Source organism: Ochlerotatus camptorhynchus, unplaced genomic scaffold, assembly GCF_037179485.1.
Source record: "Ochlerotatus camptorhynchus isolate MF236.1 unplaced genomic scaffold, CSIRO-AGI_Acam_v1.1 ptg000334l, whole genome shotgun sequence".
Taxonomy (NCBI): Eukaryota; Metazoa; Arthropoda; class Insecta; order Diptera; family Culicidae; genus Ochlerotatus; species Ochlerotatus camptorhynchus.
The window spans coordinates 1,069,603-1,087,471 of NW_027040822.1; the positions used below are offsets into that span (position 1 = coordinate 1,069,603).

The 17,869-nt window shown below is 40.8% G+C and overlaps 2 protein-coding genes across 8 annotated transcripts in view; both read right to left on the minus strand.

Annotated features, from left to right (window-relative positions):
* nrm (neuromusculin) overlaps positions 1-5,390 on the minus strand; it is a 214,271-nt gene extending 208,881 nt beyond the window's left edge. For 2 of the 7 annotated variants that reach the window (XM_065230854.1, XM_065230849.1), the window contains exon 1: positions 4,901-5,390. The gene's annotated coding sequence lies outside the window, so the exon portion shown is untranslated. Of the gene's footprint in view, positions 1-4,694; positions 4,781-4,900 lie in introns of those variants that run through there. The other 5 variants (XM_065230855.1, XM_065230853.1, XM_065230851.1 and 2 more) reach the window with 5 other exon arrangements.
* The window catches only part of LOC135708738 (golgin subfamily A member 6-like protein 22), a 422,081-nt gene that overhangs the window by 48,632 nt on the left and 355,580 nt on the right, over positions 1-17,869 (minus strand). The gene's annotated exons all lie outside the window — the stretch shown is intronic.

A 17,869-nucleotide genomic window follows, 5' to 3' on the forward strand; every position in this document is an offset into this window, starting at 1 on the left:
GAATTCCATATGAGAAGGTGTGGCGCTGCGTGGTTTGATTGTTTCTCCCGTACCAGAAATTTGTGGCATCGCGAGTGAAAATTTTAATTTCAGTTTATGTACGCGCGCAAGGTGCGTGTAAAGCTTGGCACGATTGGTGTTGATGTTGGTACACTTGCAACTATTTTAGCAAAAAATAAAAAAATAAAATAAAAAAAAATTGATATCGAAAGTGTACCAAAAGTGCTTCTGAACGTGTTTCGCAGTTGGATGTGGTGAAATTCGTGGTTGTTTTCAGTGAAAATTCCGTATCACAAATTTGCTCAATGAGTTCCCTTTTTTTTTGCCGTTCGACGACATCGGGAATGCGCTCCCGGATATATTGATTTGGTGAGTACGTTCCAGTTGAGGATTGTTCTTGTACATTTCTCGATTTCATTTTCGAGGGGACGTGTCTGCTTTTGTGGGCAGTGCGTTTGATGGTCGGTTTGGTAGTATCCTTTTAAATATAATGTCTCATGTCCAAATAACCTCGATTTTCGGTCTATTGATCCAATACTTTAGTATTATATTTTCAAAACATACAATGATGCATTATGTCATTTCATGGCACATAAAACAAAAAGTGTGTGTATAGGACCCAATAATCTAGGTTATTTGTATTTTGTTATACATCTTTATTTTTCATTATATTTTTCATTTTACTACATATTTTATATACAATATATATTACATGATTATATATAAGTTCATAGTGTAAATTACAATAAATACTGGGACGGGAGGGAGCATCAGGGCATCATTGAAGTTGTAACTGGACAATGGAGTGGAGTGCCAACCGGAGTCTAGGAGGGAATGGGTACTGTCATTTTAGATAGTTACATTCCACTCCAACAGTTGCAATGAATTTGACGCGCTCTTCTTAAACAAACCATCCCGTGGAAAGCTTAACATGTATTGCGAATTTCGTTATTCATTTTGTTGGATCATATTGTTGGAAGGAGATTCTCTTATTCCCGCGGGTTTCGCGTAAGGGCCTCTGTTTACGGGCCCGTCCAACCCTTTTTGGCCCTTCATACAGCAGTATGTTGAATTCAGAATGATGACGGAATTTGATCTTGCTGTTGAGTGGAGCCGCATGCAGGGCAAGACCCAAGCTAGGATGGTGGCTACTTACATACATACATACATACAATTTTAATGAGAATTCCATACAATTTCCAGAAGAATTTAGAGGAGTGCTCCAAGATAATTCTGAGCAAAATTGGAAAACAATTCTCGGCGGGAGAATTTCCCTTTTCAATTGTTGGTTGAGAATTTGAGGTGAGTTGCATGGGAACTCTACGAAAATTTCAAGCAATTTTTAAGAAGCTCCAGTGAATTCTTAGAAAGGGTTTAAAATTCTAAGAGAATCTAAGGGTGAATTTTAAGAATTTTTTTGAGTGTTCTACAGATAATTTGTGGATTTTGATAAAGATATTTTCAAGGGACTTCCAGAGAGAATTCCAAATTTATTTTAGAAGAATTCTGAAAATAACTCTCAATCGAATAAAAGCCTTTAAAGTTATGAGTGAAGACTTCGAATTTTCTGGAATTTTCTTGAAAAATTTTACAGTATCTTACAGTGGGGGTAGGGGGTCTAATTATCAATAAAAATCCTTAACGTAATTTGTGAATGACAACTAACAAAAATAATCACTTATAAAAAGAATAGTAAAGAAAAGCCGTTTTATTAAAATTGCTCAATCTCAACTAACTCAGCCAATGATGTCCAAAATCATACTGATAAATCTGGAACATTTGCTCAATGATCAACCAAGATTTTAGACATCTATCTGGGGTAAGTGACCTATCTTAAATTAAATATATATCTACGCAAATAGAAACTTAAAAAACTATTTCAAATTTCATTTCGGCTCTAGGTCTAAAAGCTGGATCACTAGTGAGAAAACTGACACCTTTTTTTTTTTTTTTTTCCTCTGTTCGGGACATAACACCACTGCGACCAGTAATTTGATCTATTGTACCTTACCTTGATACCTTACAACTGGCAATAAAAAAAAATCGATGCCATTAAATTGAAAATTAATTTAAGATGTAAGAACGAAAATTGAATCAAGAAGGTGATCAGAGGCTGTTCATAAACTAAGCTAACCGTTTTTGGAAAACTAAAGACTCCCCCTCCCACCGTGTGGACAATCATCCATACATTTTTTAATTTGTACGTACCACTTGTGTTAACCCCTCCTTAAGTATCTACGTGGTTTACAACCGTTCAAATGTTTCTTGCTTCTTGTTTTCAATAGTAAATATAAGTAAATAAACTTGGTAACCAGCTGGGCATTGCGTACTACTGGTATAACAAGTACCTGCAGACTTCAAATTGTGGTCGTTAGCATATTTTCCAATACCTAACTCCTAATAGTGGTAAGAGGAACCATAGATAACCAACACCGTTGGGACATTGATTAAATGCTGACAAATAAGAGCCAGGGCTCATTTTTCCGGAGGGCGTGGCCTATACAACTCGAGCGTCTGATAGGAGCGACGCAAACCAGCATTTTTTTTTTAATTCTTCATTAAGGAGATTTTCAGCCTATGGTTAGTTCATCTCCGGACTCAAATCAGCGTCTTTTCCCTATGTTAGGGGGCGACTGATCAAAATCCTCGACTCGAGCCAGCGTGGGACTCTAACTAGAACTGTGCACAACGGTATTCCTGCGATACAAGAGGTCGATACAAGAGGTCGGTACAGGCCAGCCGTAACAAAACAACAGCAAGGTAGGATAGGTCTAAACGGACTCCTTCAATAAAATCACCCCACTGTGGATGTTCATAACATTACCATTATCAATTCGTGAATTTAACGTGCAGCAATTCAGTTCTTAAAGAAGCATTTCGGCACATACAATCCCAGAACAAGTAATGAGAAAGCAACGAAATACCGTGCAGGGCCATTTTACCCCAGGGGTACATTGCAAAAAGTAATTCTATTCCTTTTGCTGTTTTACACAAAATGTACAAGAGCTTTTTGCAATCCTAAATGATGCGTCGAAAAAAACTGCTATTGAATTTATTGAAAATGCATCTAAGAAAATTGAACCTTAAAGTATTTACAAGGATTAGGATATTACAGTATTTTCATGCTGCAAAATATGACTATGGAATAATAGAGAATCATTCCGGAAGAAGAAAAGGTCGACACATTTTGAGAACCCCTTGCTTAGTGCCGAAACCAATAAGGATTCAAACAATTGTAAGATGTAAGATTATCTTAGTTGTCATTGCAGCGATATTTAAAAAAAATCAATTTGACCGCAATTTGAATCTATACAGCCAATTGTTTGAATGTAAACCTTCAAAATTACTCAATTCAATAAAAACAACTAATGAGTCGGCTAAACATACTGTCCAAAAGCATCCGAAAACTATTTCACAATTTATCTGCCGTTAACCCAACGGAAGTTTCAGCTTCCATCAGCATTCCAACGCAAAAGCCTTTTCCCAAAAGAGCACGCCCGAAAGTAACCCCATAATCGCTTTATTGAAATAGTTTCGAAACTTCGAGGAACGGAGTGTGTTGTATTCAATCGACTCATAATTATCTTATCGAACTCAATCTCATTCAGCGGAGCCTCTTGATCTCGCCCTTCATATATTTTGCACGTCGTACGAGATGTGGTTGTTTACAGCTCGTTGATAATCTATCTACTTGTGTGCTTCATCTTATCACGATCCGGAACTTCTCCCCCTCAACGTCCTTTAACCACAGGACCACCACCACCGTTCGGAGCTGCTTCGTAAAGCAGCTTAAACCATCCATATTCCAACCGTTCTGGAAAATACTGAATTATTTATCCCTCCCCACATGTACAAAACCAACCGAGTGCTCGTCAAACGTGGCTTCCCCGCTTTTCCCGTGCAACCAAAGCCACCCCACCGCACAGTAGGGTGAAGATTTTCCCTGCTGTTGCTGCTAACTGCTGATGCTCTCTTCTTCTCTGCTTCTGCTTCTGTTGCCGATAGGTTATGGTGGAGATTTGGAGGACTTGGGAGGACGGTACCGGAGGGGCGGCTCATGCTTAGATAGAATCATTGGACGGAGAAATGACCGCTGAGAGCAACCGAGAGACATTTTTTTCAGTCTTCGTCCAAAATAGCCACTTTCCACTCTCCGGAGACACTGCTCTGGCTACTGTTCGATGTGTCTCGGAATGACTGCATTTTGTATATTTCTTCTGGTTTCTTGGAACGTCATCATCGAAGGAAAAGTCCTCCGAGCAGATTTCCCCTGCAGTCCCTTCCGCGCACTGCTCCTCGTCTTCGCGAAAGTAATACAGATAGTCACACACACATACATACATACGCATTCGCGTGAGATGAAGGCTATCGACAATCTTCTTCTTAGTTTTGTCTCGGATTTGGATGCTGATCGCAGTGGCCATTGGCACGAACGAAATGTCTGGCCACCACTGGTCCTGGTCCGGTCACCGAGTACATTCGAGATGAAAATCAATTTTCACTATCCGCTGGATCTCTCTTGGCTCTCACAATATTGATTTTATGAGCATCAAAAATTCATCACACACAAGCTGATTTTCCCGAGCAGCCAACACACGACGAGAAGAATTCTGCGCTTTCGCACTCCCTCCGCACCCGACAAGTCGCAGTCGGAGGAAAAATCTCTGCGAAAACTCGGCCAAATATTCACACACTTGCTTCTCTGCTTCTGCTTCTTCCTACTAGGTCAACTCCTTCCAGCGCGAGTCCCGAAAATAATTCAACGGAAAAATGGGCAAATTACATCAGCGCTTAATCGCTCCAGTTGCTCGAGCTGCTCCCAGCCTACTTCAAGCAGCAACATAAAAATATCCTCACTCAAGTACCACCAAGTAGGCGAAGGAAAAATGCTAATTCTCACTTTTTTATAACACACTATTTCACGCTTGGTATTGCTTCCACTCTTCCTCGGATCCGTCTACTAAACCATGCTCTAGATAGATTTTTCCCTTGACTCGGAGGAGAGCAACACAGAACACGCGGATCGAGTCAGCACTCAGAAAAACCTTCGACTTCGCACACGTCCACCGCGAGACTGATCCGCCACACACCGAGAGATTGTGACGGATGTTGTATTTTCCTCCTAGATTTGGAAAACTCGGCACGAGGAAAATGCTTTCCCGTTTTTTCACACATAACACATTTCACTCAGAGAAATGACGGCAGAGCAGAAATTCTGCACACCGATACACTCAAACCAACCCGCTCACACGCACCGTGTGCAGTAATAGGGTTTCGTTTCGTTCGACTTGGACGCACCAACAGGAGCAGTTTTCGCTTTCGCTAGAATCGGCAGTTGAAAATAAACTGAAAGTGTAATAGCCAGTCGGAGGTGTTCCAACTGTCCCACTCGCTCTTGGCTTGGCTGATCTGGTGGCGCTCACGGAAGCAACTGAGGAAAACCCGAAGGAAAACCGAAACATGCTGCTGCTGCTACTGCTGTTGGTTCAACATGAATGGCATGGGAATTCTTCGTCGAGAGCCTCCCTACTCAATGTGGATCTCACTCTCCGCGTAGGTGATGTTATCATTGCTCACATGAGCGTGAGAAGCATTGAAAAATGTACACAAACATAGGAGGTTTTGACATACGGTTTACCTATCACACGGCAGGCAAGGTGGAGGGAACAAAACACACTCAATGTGCACTTGCATGTTGCCAACTGCGACTCCTGAATGGCATTAGGATCAGAACCAGACTGAACAGAATAGGGCTGAGGGGTGAGAATGAGCGAACTTGAGAGACGGACCCTTTCGTTCTGCTCTCAGCAGGTTGGTGTTCCACGCTCCGATGGGCATGGCATTATCCTGCATTGGGGTTGGGATGATCGACTTTTTTTTTAAATAAAGTGAACTCCATACGTGTCAATATATTGACGTGAAGGGTATTTATTGAAAATAACATTGATGACTGTGGTTTTATTTTTGATGTTTTATATTTTTTATAGGTTTCCTCCACATTTAATAACGTTTTCTCAAAATTTGATGGATATTGAATAAAATTTCGATTTTTGACATCACTTTGAACGTTGCAGTCTATGTCACTCACTCTGAACTCAAAGGTAGTACCGTTTAATTCGCACACACAAAATTTATTCTCAAAATTCGAGTTTGTACCCGATTATCACCAAATTTTCAGGGAGTAAAAAAAGTAGAAGGGTCTGTGCCTAGGGGCACGAACGGAAGCTTGACGTAGGACCGCTAGTGGACGGAATAAATGTGAAGATCATTTAGTTCTTTTAATTGATCAATTATCTATTATCTCAACTCTTTCCGTTTTTGAATTGTAGGCGTACCAAATTTGTAGTAATTTTTTTTCAAAGAGAAAGTTGATTAAGAGAATCAATCAAAATCACTTGCACCCCTGCTTCCAAGTTTGGTTACAAGATTACAACTCTGGAGAGCATTTTGTGTGGTCGTTGGGGGCTTGTGGTTCTGAATATGGACAAACAAGCACAGATAAATTCTATTCCAACTCTTTAATGATGTAAGCTTGATGGCCCTGAAAAGGGCCGTTTTATTGAAGAGGACACCCATGGCCACTTACTCTTGGCGTGTTTAGTGTAAGTGACAGCATCACGGACCTCATTTTCCAGGAACACCTTCAACACACCTCGTAGATTAGACGCGGCGAGCCAGACGACCGATGGCGGTTATCTTGAAGAACTTTGCGATGACGCTTGGCGCCTCCTTTACCAGACCTTTTTCTCCTTTGCCACGACCAGTCAATTGTTAGGTGTGAAGAAGTGCACTAGCCACCACCTTCCTATTGCTGCTCACCACGCCGTCCGAAGCGCCATACAGCAGGGCTCTTTATATATTTTCAGGTTAAAGCAGAATGATGTGCAACCAAGTGGTATAAAAGCTACAAAGACTCCTCCCATTATGAGTAGTTTGCTATCAAGTAGCGACACTGGCTCTTTTCCTTTTGCGTACACGGCGACTGAGAACGACCCAAATTTGAGTTAAGTTCACTCATAATCGCCAAAAGTGCAGGAACTCAGCGATGAGTAAATTTGTCTCATGGTTTCCTGTGAAAACCTAAAAAATCTGCCTGAAAATGAGGAAATTGACGAAAATTTTATTCAGTCTCGGAGTAGTACCAATAGACTGAGTGAATCCAATCTTTACTTTTCTCAAATTCTGGAATTTTTCCCTGGAAAATCCTGGAAAACCCTGGGAAAACATGAGGTAAATTTACTCATCGCTGAGTTCCTGTACTTTATTTCTTATTTCTGAGATAACTAAACTCAAATTTGTGTCGTTCTCATTGACCGTGATATCACCTTGAAAGATATCGGCGCTGGTGGTGTAGTGGTAAGCGTGATTACCTCTCACCCCAGCAGGCCTGGGTCCAATCTCAGTCGGCGCCACCGGCATGTTCTAAGGCATAACATCTCTGATCACGCCTTCCTTCGGGAAGTAAAGCCGTTGGTCCCCGGTTGAGGTGATGGTTCGATTGGTAAGGTCCAGGTGTGGGAGCTGCCTCCCTGGCGTCGGTAGCATTGGAGCTCAGTACGGAAAACAAATCTCGCGTCACTTTTCAATAGGTTCTATCTACATTGATCGATTCTCTTTATCGACACTCTCTTTCGTAAATAACTCGGCTTCACAAATTTGTCCTGCCGTCTTCGTTGAATTAGATGCTAGATTGTTGCTTCTTCCATCGAAAATATCCGGCCGTGGCGATTCAAAGTTGATCAAGGTTGATCAAAATAATTTGTACCCCTGCTTCCAGTTTGATTACATGAGCATTTTGTGTGGTCGTTGGTTCTGAATATGGACAAACAGGCAGATGAATTCTATTCCTACTCTTTACTGTAATAATCTTGGTGGCCCTGAAAAGAACCGTTTTGTTACCAAAGTTGGTGATGATTTAACCTCCGAAACCAAACAGAGTGCGTCTCTGTCACTTCAAAACGTAGATGACATCCATGGCCGCTTACGCTTGGCGTGTTTAGTGTAGGTGACAGCATCACGGATCTCATTTTTCAGGAACACCTTCAGCACACCTTGTAAATCAGACCGGAGATACGTCAGACACCACAACGGTGAGCCAGACGACGGATGGTAGTTATCTCGAAGAATTTGCGTTTGGTTCTGAATATGGCGATGAGTGTGCAAAATATTACGCAATTCCATCCTCCCTATTCGCACGCGCCCGAGGATCGGAGGCGAATGCCACTTCGTCTTGTTTCGTCTATTTACTACTCTCTGACGACTGTGCTGGGGAAGCAGCATATGCATGTTGGTAATTGGTGGATTTGTTAGTTAATTCGACGCTTCTGGACAATGCTGGACATTTACCAGTTTTTCAATAGTTTCTTGTTGAAAATCAACACTCGGAAGCATTGTTATCGATGCGTAGCCATATTTCTGATCGACTGATGATAAAATTATTTAAATTGGACCAGGGGCACCTGAGTTATTAACGTTCAAAATCTTTCTTAATTTGTTACATGTTCCATTTTCGGTTTTCACAAAGTGTGCCCCCATATAGAAATCAAAGACGTAGTCCTACGTCAAAAATGTTCCCAAAATACCATTTCAATACCATTCCAATCCCAAATTATAATGCAATACCAAAACAATAGCACACATATATTTTTTTGGTATGTATCAATTTTAGCTATTTACAAAGTATTTGGCATGTATTTTTTTGGTATTATTCTTTGGTATTTAACCTCTTATGTCATGCTGGTCAACACCAAATTTTGGTATCAGGTCAGAATTAGGTATTTATTAGTTATTTTCTCCTGCTCGGGTTGTTGCGTACAGTAAATATTCTTAAAATCTACTGAGTGAATTTAAACCTAATAATACTAATTCCTACCTAGAAGTAAAACTAAAACTAAGTTGGACAGCCAGAGGCTTGTGGAGGAACGGCCACTGATTTGTAAGTGTTAACCTATAAATCTAGACCTACATTGCTAAACTAATCCTAACTTAAATTTCTAGTTTGAAGCGATCCAAAATGGAATAAACGCTGTTCAATAACAGTTCCATACCTTTTAATTTGACCGTACCAACATCTGGAACACGAAATGCAAAAGAAGTTTCTGCATGAACAATTGCAGCAATCGCGAGAGAAGGAAAAATGTGACCGATTGGATCAGCAATCATCCGGAGCGGTGGACAGTCAAATCCGCCGGTAGTCACTCAACCCACGGATGTAAACAATCGCAACGTAGTAGATATGGTACGCGATCTCGTAAATCAGCTAGAATGCTGCCAACTGCAATCAGTTCCAACCAGTCAGCAAATGGAGGAGCTGAGACGTCAACTGCAGCAGTGCAAAGGGCAGCTCGGATTGGAGCATCAGCCCAACGATCGGTCAGCATCGGTACAATTTGCCGAATCCATCCGGCAACGCACACAAAGGTAACCAGCAACCTAGGGACCTTGTTGCCCACAAGAAGCATGCCTATGAGGTTGGCGGTACAGGTAAGAGTAATGTTAACGAAAGTGGTTGCCCAAATAAAATGTACGGTGGTAATGTCCCTCATAAGTCCTCCGCGATTCCTCTCGAAAAGGTTCCCAATGTCACCAGGGAACAACGGTTTGGTTTTTGTGCTATTTTGGGCAAACTTCCCTCGATAGTTGCCAACAGCAACGCATCCCCTTCGAACAGCAGCGTGAACCCTTCGTGCGCTCTACGAATAGGAACGTGCAGCCTACGTCAGAACAGTAGGCAGCAACAGCAACAGCAGCGATTAAATGTTAACCAGAACGATCCGTCACCGCATCAGCTTGCCGCTCGTCAACCGTTGGCTCACGATCTTCCACACTTCTCGGGTGATCCTACGGATTGTCCTATTTTCATCTCGAACTACGAGTATACGACCGCCTCATGTGGGTACACGCACCGGGAGAAAATGCATCGAGTACAAAGGTGCCTCAAAGCACCCGCCCTCGAAACGGTGCGTAGTCGATTGGTATTGCCTGCTGCGTTACCTCAAGTCATCGAGGCACTTCGTATACGATATGGAAAAAGTAGCCAGTCTAATGTGAACAAGGCATCAGCGTCTACCTGTATGAGATTTTAGGAGTAACCGAAATACGTGCTAGTACGCTAGCAAATCCGCACAGATGTAAACACCACATTAACGCGTTGCTAGAAAAGCTGCGGAAAATTCCCGCTCCAAAGCATGACAAGTTGGAGGGTCTGATCGCAGTCCAATGAACCTTGGGGCCTTTGCGATCATATCGAAGCAGCCAACGAACATGCACCCCTGTCGATTCCGATGCTTCTCCAGGAACTTGTCGGAAACCTATCCGCCGACCAAAAGCTTATGTGGGCCGGGTACAAGCGGAGACTCGGCATGGTCTCGTGAAGACATTCAACAGCTAAATGGAGAACGTCGTCAGTGATGCCTATTATTGGGTGCTGTTCGAAGCAGAGTCTAGTAAGAGCAAGGACAAACCAAAGCCAAGAGGGTACGTTAATTACCACACCGGGAACAACGGAAGCATCAACACTCAGCCATTGACAGCAATTAAGCAAATCGAATGCATCTTTTGCAGTAAGATGGGTCATCGGTTGCGAGAGTGTTCGGGATTCAAGGATTTGAATGTCGACGATCGCTGGTGAATCGTGTAGAAGCAACAACCGTTTGCAATTTCGTTGGCTGTCAGTATCGCCATCATGCATCGCTGCACTCAACAAGGTGGACTGCAGCAACTGCTGCTTCAACTCAACAGGCGGAGAGTCACACTCATCAGTATTTCGGATCGAGCGTCCTTTTTTGGATCGTGCCGGTCACGTTATGGCCAAACTGGTGAGGTGAATACGTCCGCTTTCTTAGACGAAAGATCATTGCTGAATCTGATGGAGAGCGATATTGCAGAGCAACTCGGAGTAAACGGAACTACTCATCCACTTTGCCTACGGTGGACGGGTAATACGTCAAGTATTGAGGAGAAGTCGAAGGTTGTCACCATCACGGTCAGTGCAACCGGTTTACAGAAACGGTTCAAGATATCGAACAGCCGTTCCGTGTTGAATCTGAACCTTGCCAGCCAGACCTTCCAGTTGGAGGAAGCTGTCAAGCAATTTGATCCTAAACGGAATAAACGCTGTTCAATAACAATGCCGTGCCTTTTTATTTTGCCGTACCAACATCCTTGATTTGATTGTTTATTTTATTTTATTTTTTATTTTTTGTTTTATTATAAAGACTTTCAGCCTTTAGCTGGTTCGTCTCTTGATTTAATTGTTTACATTTTGAGTGGGTTATTGTCTGATTCAGTCTTGTAAGCGGTCACGGTAGTCGACACATTTTCTGTGATAATTGACTGCCTTTGCCTCCGACACTTGCAAAACAAGCTATCATAGTACAGTACCAAACTAAAATGTCGTATGACAGGCTCTAACATACGACACTGTCGCCGAAGACCGTCACGAATGTATTTATTTTAGTTTTTCTCATAATAAGAGCTGCTGATGGTGTGCTTGTGTGAATTCTGAAAATAGCAAGCAATGATGTCCTAGTAATAATATTTCTGATCAGAAGTGGTTTGATTTACACCAAATTGAGGAATTACAACGAAATCACATATGTCATATGATAGCTATTTTGATAATGTTCTTTTAGCTCGAATGTTATTCTACCGCTCGTGTTGTGTGAGAGAGACGACGGTAGAGCATGAGTGTTCGAATACAAACAGACTGTCGCGCACGACAACGAAGCGAGTGTAGTAAAAAACGTCAACTGTTTCAACCCCTGGTCTGATTTTATATAAAACAAATGGTAAATATTTTAAGAAAGAACGTTTTTGACCTTTTGTTTGAAAATACGTATCAGGGGTTCTAGGGATTCTTGAGTTGCTGAATGTTTTGAAGTAAATTTGTTTTTCTTAACACAAATTGATAGCTTAATCACATAGTTTACAATAGATATGCAAAGAATTGGTAAATCTTAACATTTACATCAACACTAATGAATTTTATACTTAAAGTCCGAGATGTGCGAGCATTTCTCAATTCATTTTTACAACGCAAAAACAAATACAGTTTATTACTAGAACTAAAATCTATTTTTTACGTATCTATGACAATCTTAAACTCTCTTCTATCTACTGCTAAAAAAAGAGCAATGTTTCGTCAACTGTATGCAAAGTTATTAGAAAATGAGCAGTTCATGACCAAAATTGTGTATGCCAAGCATGCTTGGGAGGGCTCAATAAATGAGATTTGAGAATGATATTCCGAACAAAATTCCAATTAAACTTTGTGGATGAATATATTGCGTCCCCTTAAACAACTTTGCAAAGGGTGGGTGAGCTGTGACCTATGATATTTTATTTATTAAACATAATATAACTATGCAATGTATACAACTGAATCTAAAGCTTTACATCTCCATTTTGTAGTAAAAACAAATTACATCGCCATTAAATTGTAAACATTTTAAGAAAATTCGCATTGCATTAATAGGAACACTGTTCCAGTAGTTGTGGTAGCTGCTAACTTTAATTCCTATAATAGTGGAGCATATTGCACTATGGTCTGAAATGTAAATTTAGCGCGAAAAAATTACTGATGTTATTAATTTTAGAAGGTTAATGTCTTCGGAGAAGTTGTTTATATTGTAATGGGCCTCCTTTTTGTAAAAACGATGATAAGAGTGATTCTCATTTTAACCTAAATCGCGAATTCAACTTTTTCGATTGATACATTTTCTAGTTCATAAAACAGCAAAAAATGTTGTCTTCCATCTAATGCCACTTAATTAATTGTCATACCCATGACAGACACGCTTTTCGACTACAATGTGCAGTCTTCATCAATGTCATTCCCACTAAAGACTTATCAAAATCTAACCCCCTTAAGTATTCATCCCCTACGTAAAAATGTCAAGATCACAGGTATAAAAATGAAACTACAACGTGCAGAATCGGAACCTATCTAACTAACAACCAAAGTTTATGTCAAGTAAAGGAGAAAAATCTATACAACTCTTTAATAAGGAAAATCCCTATTTTTCTGCTTTAAGTTAAGGTGTCCCTAAAACAGAAAGGCCATACAAAATGCATCATTCAAGGTTAAAACAGAGAGAATTTTTTTTAATGGAGTATTTACTAGTATCCAAAAAGATACCTAAAAGTAATTCTATAATTAGGTGTAACTCAGAAACGTCTCAACATAGGAATTTGCTGTTTGTCAAAACATTTAGGTAGTTACTAGCTCTCAAAGTCGTTCTTATACTACTTATTTCTGAAATGAAACCAAAATAGTTAGAATAAAAAAAACTGTTTTTAATACTGCAACCAGGCATGGAAAATCATTTGCATTCATTTCGTGCATTCATTTACATTCATTTGCCTCTAACTTTTTTCATCAACAGAATTTCGTAAGATGATGTATGGAGTTTTTGTAGGCTTTGCTACAGCTACAGCTTTTGTCAACAACTCAAATCCGTATCTCTTATGCATGACGAACCAGAGCGAACAGAAGTCACTACTGTTTTCAGTGAATGTATTTTACATTTACTGAAAAACAGTAACAAGTTCTGCCCGCTCTAATTCGTGATGCAAAAGAGATACAGATTTGAATTATGGGCAAAAGTTGTAGTTAATAACAAAACCTACTAAAGCTCTATACACTATTTTGCGGAACGCAGTTGATGAAAAATGTTAGAGGCAAATGAATGTAAATGAATGCATGAAATGAATGTAAATAATTTTCCATGTCTGACTGCAACACTAATAGAAAAATCAGAAAATAGCTCTAAAATGACCAAATAAAGAGCTAGACATATGTTTTTTTTCAGTAAAAATTGATTCACGGCAAAGTTCGAGTGGTAATGGCTGACTAAAAGTAAATTGGTATGCCCCTCACGCGCCGCTTGCACGCCTCTAGTGTTGGGAATCGAACATCTTTGACAGGGGTTTGTTTTCACTTCTATAGAGAACAACTGGTGCAAGTTTGATCAAAGTAGTCGATCGCGTTCAGAAATAACGTCAAATGGAACAAACCTATAAGGAAACTCTGTGTGTGAAAAAGAATCAGCAGACCTACGAAAAAAAAACTGGAACCAGGAATCGAAAGCTGCACAGCAAGGTGTTGAGGTGCGTTAAAGCCAACCCCGGTCTTTCGATCCAAGATGTGGCCAGAAGGTACAATGCCAATTTTCAAACGGTGTGGAACATCCTTGCCAGGGAAGGCTACAAGTCGTACAAAGCCAGTAATCATTAGAGCCGGCACATGAAGCAGAACTGCGTGACCAAGAGGCGTTCAAGGCTCTTGTACATTTTTTTTATGAAACACAAGGGCTGCACTTTGATCGATGACGAAACATACGTCAAACCCGGTCAAAAGTTTTACATCGCGACTGGTTTGGCAAAAGTTTTACATCGCGATGTCCGGGAAGATCCAAGTTCGTGTTTGCCGACAAGTTCGCCAAGAAGGGCATGATTTGGCAAGCGATTTGCAGTTGTGACCTGAAAGCGGAACTATTCGTCACATCCTCGACGATGACATCGAAGAATATCTGAAAGAGCGAGTATTGCCGTTCATACGCAAGCATAGGGGCAAAGCCATCTTTTGGCGCGATTTGGCCAGCTGACACTACTCCAAGGTGATTCTGGAGTGGTATGCTACCAACAAGATCGATTTTGTCTCCAAGCTAATTTTTTTTTTTTTTTTTTTACTATAGTCACTTTAACACTCTTGGGTCATTCGTGACTTGTCCGGGGGTGAGATTTGAACTCGGGAGTCCGGCGTGAGAGGTTTGGATGCTAACCACTACGCCGGAGTCGCCCCCAAGCTAATGAATCCTCCGAATTTCACGGAATTTCAACCATTCGAAAAATACTGGGCAATTTCAAAGCCAAGGAAGTCAAGGACATCCATCAGTAAATGCGGGTAAAATGGAAGAAATTGAATCACGAATTACAGGTCTTTTTGTGTGTACCAATTTACTTTTAGTCAGCTTTTAAGAAATGTAATTTATAACTGCTCGAATGATATAAATAATTAACCACTTTATTCGGGCGGTTTAAAATTACGTTTCCTACTATTCAAACATCACCACGGAGCTATAATATGGCAATCTTTTTCCAAAACATCGAGGACAAAATATGTTATTTGAGCTAGATTTTAAAATTTATTAACTTATTTTCTGAAAACCTCTGGTACAAGGAAGTCTCAAAACTTCATAGATGCTAGCTACTACGCCGGGCCCGTCTCCCATGTTGGGTGAATATCGCGTTCATTTCTGATTCAGATCGCAGTGGGAAGTTTGAGTTCACTTCTGATGCCGGTCGCTGTGGGACATTGATGACGAATAAAGTCTACTGCCAACTCAGAGCCCACCATCTAATGCTGCAGCCTAAGGCTGAAAGTCTCTTTTAGGTGATTAGATATGGACACATGCAGGAGTCTATTAGCTGTGGCTGATGAGTAATGGATAGTTTTGCGATTTCACAACAATGTCTGAAATTTACAGAGTTATTAACCTCGTAAATCTTGAGATTCGTTATCTTGAAAAAGCAAATTGTGATAAGACAAAGGATTCTACATCTAATTCTGTTCGCAAGGATTTGGACCGATCAAGCGGATATCGTGTTCGGGGAAATGAATACTTAAATGTTTCCAATCAAGAACTGGTTTTTAAAAATCAATCTATGGATTTATATAGGGTGAATTTCGGCTTTGGCATTCAAAATTTATACGGTAATTTCACTGCATTTTTAAAACACTTCGCTGAATGTATTCAAACGATTCCTCAGTCTTTAAGCTTCAGCTTAGGTTTTTACGACTGAGAAAACGCATTTTGTCAGGTTTTTCTTGAAATGAAACATATGCATTACAAAATGTTGCTGATTTCAAGTTGCCGATAAAAGAATGGTAGATCAACACGCAGTTCGAATAGAAAGATTTCCGAAAAAAATGTGGTTTCCGATAATAGTCACACTCACCCGAGTAGTTTGGAGCGTTGTAAAAGCGTTTTAAATTGGTTTTGAACAATTCTATCGATAGAGAAGAAGCGCGGACGCTGCATAGATTAACGAGAATACGTAAATTCCCCAATACAAACTTGGGATATTTTTTTTTTTCCGGACGGCGCCAGCCGGTGGTTGATATACTAATATAATTTGTATCGTTATTTTACTTAACGACGTATTCAGGGATCATCCAAACCATTAGTGGAATAGTTCTATCATTTAAGTTATAGTTCGGGCACAGACAAACAGACATAACACTCGCAAGTTGTTTATCGAACAAGCATTTAACGGTCAATTTGAAAACATCGTAGTTGGTAGTACTGCCACCTGTGGCGCGCATAGTCAATTCCCTTGCGTTTGACGTTTACACACTACCGCCATCTGTTCAGCGTACTACCCACCACAGTGTACTCAACAGATGGCGGTAATGTTTTAGTGACGATGTTTTACAGTGAGAAATATTCAATGTGTTATGTCTGTTTGTCTGTGGTTCGGGTATGGTTATTTTTGTATTAGGGCCTGCTATGGAACCAGACAAAGTCTAAAAAAGAGCTACAACACGATAGTCCATCAGATGACCTTCGGAATAACATTTCAAGTATCTTTTAGTTTAATCGTCAGTCTACAAGACTATGACGAGACCAAACAAGTCCGCAAACTTCGTCTGAATCCACTACCAGCCATTCGATTTCCAAGCAAATATTTATTATCTATGTACAATCTCAAAGACCCGAAAATCCTAAACAAACAAACATATAACAGTGAACACAGCACAAACCGTGGGCATGACATCATCGACCAGTCAAAAACGAATAAACGAATAATTATTAGATGTTTCCCATTCCCCTCCGTGGGAAAGGTCACTCAACCGATTCACAGACATCCCTAAATATAACAACACGCAGTGCACTCCGAGTCACCCTTGGACTACTACACATGTTCAAGGCGCGCGCAAAATTCACATCACACTCACTCTCTTCCCTCTAAAGCCAACCAACCAACGCCTGGTACTAACTAGCATCGATTCTCCACCAACCCTGCTGTTCCCGTTTTCCCACACACATCCCCAAAATTTAACATACAGCCGCCAAAACGATGAGCGCTCGCACATGTAAAGCAGTTCGTTACAGGTGTCAGATGGCCGTTACGATGCGATGTCTCGAATCGTGTGGTCGATCCCTCCAAAATGAAACATAAAAATATACCATAACCCTCGACACGGTCGTTCCGGTTGAACGATATCGTTTCTTGTGTTCTACACCACCTACCGATCGGACGAAACACGTCTTTGTCATTAGAAGGAAGCTATCCTTTTCTCATCTGCCACAGAAAATACACTCCTGCGTGGTCCCACATCTAATCATCCAAAACAATTTTCCTCCCATTTTGGTAGAAAAGAAATTGGTATCATTTATAACGGCCTCCGTCCCGAGTAGATATCATCGTCCACCGCCCCACTTTCAAACTAATCATCATCAACGTCACAGACAGAGTAGGCTGTGTGGCAGTAAGTTCACTCCTTTTCCCCAACCCGCTTGCTTTCGTACCGGAAAAAAATGAGTAACAACATCTGACACAGCCTGCTCGGATTGAGCGCATTCATCTCGCTCAACACCCATTCGGCTACCATTTTCCGCCTCATGGACCAATAGAGAAAATCATATTTCACCCACCACTACCATCATCGCCGTTGAAGATTAGAATTTGGCACTGTCAAATAACCATTTTCGCATTAATTTTATTTTCAAACAAGGTAACACACAAATTGCGGCAAGCGATGGCAATATGTCATCGCTATTTTAAAGCTGCAAACAGGATGGGACTGTGTGCGACGGTTGGGATGGAAAAAATATGCGAAAAAGCTCTAGGCAAAATAGTGCTT